Raw genomic sequence first — 1,757 nt, 5'->3', positions numbered from 1 at the left:
TGTAACCTAAACATTTGTATCCCCGTAATATGCTGAAAACAAACAAACAAAAAAGCATGCTACAGTAACATCTCACACATATGGCGTTTGGGTGAGTAGAGATTAACTCACCAAATTTCATTCTTAACCCTAAATATTAAAAAGCAAAACAAAGCCCAGACATGAGGGTTTCCTTTTCTTTTAACCACCATCAGAATAAAATCAGACGGGCACACATCTGTACCCCCATAATATGCTGAAATAAAAAAAAAAAAAAGAAGTTAGCCATATGTCAGAATACGTGGGGAAACAGCAAAAACCCACACACCTATAGGCTGGAATATTGTGAAGATATTACGAATCATGCCTTTGTAGATGATTTAATAACTTGAGGACAGTCTCATGACATAACATTAAGGTGCATAGCTATTTATACAATTCAATGTCAACTTTATGAAAATAAACCACACATGCATAGAAAACAGGAACAACACCAAACCATTTAGTTTTCTCAGTATAGAACAATTATGAGTAATTATTTTTGTTCTTTATTACATTACTATATATTCGAAAAATATTTAACATTTAGTTTTTGTTGTCTACCATGAAATCACATCACTTAGTATATGTTATTTATATTAAGAGTTGGTTATTTAAATAGAATGTATTATACAAAAATAGAAAACAGGTAACTAGTTTTCAAAGTGAAAGATTTTCCTGTATTTCATAAATCTGAAAGAACAAGTACTTTTTCTATGTGAAAACTAAGAGCAGATGCATGTTCCCTGATATGCCGAGAGAAAAACATGCAGCCGCCATAGTAACATATATGTGGCAGATTAAAGCCACCCCTCCCAGAGGTGCTGTCTATGTCCCTGTCCTTGATTCTGGCTGGGCTTCGACCACTCTGATAAATAGAAGACAATGGAAGACTCGCTGTGCCTTTTCCCAGTAGCTTCCACATCCTGCCTCTTACAACACTCGCGTTCAGACCCCAGTCACCATGCTACTCAAGCAGACCAAACCACACGAAGAAGCCATGTGTAAGATAGGAACTCTAGTCAATAGCCCCAGCTGAGCGCCGAGATGACACGTCAATCAACGGCAAGCTACCTGAAAGTCCAGCATCTTGTGCATCCAACCTAGTGAGACCTTGATATGACACCAGCCCTAGCCACCATCTAACTGCAAAGTCACATGCAACTCACGGCAAGAACTGCCCAATTGAGCACAAGAACAGTGAGAGATAATAAGTTATTTTAAGCCACTAAGTTTTGAGGTGTGTTTTTTAATGCAGCGGTTGATAACTAAAACAATATCAGCAGATACAATTGCATATGTGTATGTGTTTGTGTGTATTAGTGGGTAGGGAAAAACATTTTAATCAAGTAAGTTTATCCAAGACATATAATAGGGTCCTTCGTTCTAAATAGCTATCAGGTGAAATATAGCAACATCATCCCTTAAGGATTCAGGAAACAAAAACACTATTACGATCTCTATTTTTAAAAACAGAAATAGGTTAGAGTTGGGCTAAATTCACCAGTAATCCAAGGTGGGATAAATAAACATTAAAATTAAATCTCTGGGGCCAGGCACGGTGGCTCACGCCTATAATCTCAGCACTTTGGGAGGCCAGAGTGGGAGAATGACTTGAGCCCAGGAGTTTGAAATTAGCCTGGGCAACAGAGCAAGATCTTGTCTCTGCAAAAAATTTAAAAATTAGCCGGATGTGATGGTGCATGCCTATGGTCCCAGCTATTAGGCAGGCTGAGGTA

At 38.1% G+C, this 1,757-nt stretch overlaps 1 protein-coding gene across 1 annotated transcript in view; it reads right to left on the bottom strand.

Moving 5' to 3' along the window:
• The window catches only part of PARP8 (poly (ADP-ribose) polymerase family, member 8), a 99,304-nt gene that overhangs the window by 77,112 nt on the left and 20,435 nt on the right, over positions 1 to 1,757 (bottom strand). The window lies entirely within an intron of this gene.

This window comes from Propithecus coquereli, unplaced genomic scaffold, assembly GCF_000956105.1.
Source record: "Propithecus coquereli isolate 6110/MARCELLA unplaced genomic scaffold, Pcoq_1.0 Scaffold47, whole genome shotgun sequence".
In the NCBI taxonomy this organism is placed as follows: domain Eukaryota; kingdom Metazoa; phylum Chordata; class Mammalia; order Primates; family Indriidae; genus Propithecus; species Propithecus coquereli.
Note: the sequence above shows the minus strand (reverse complement) of the source record. Positions and strands in the feature narration are given on the sequence as shown.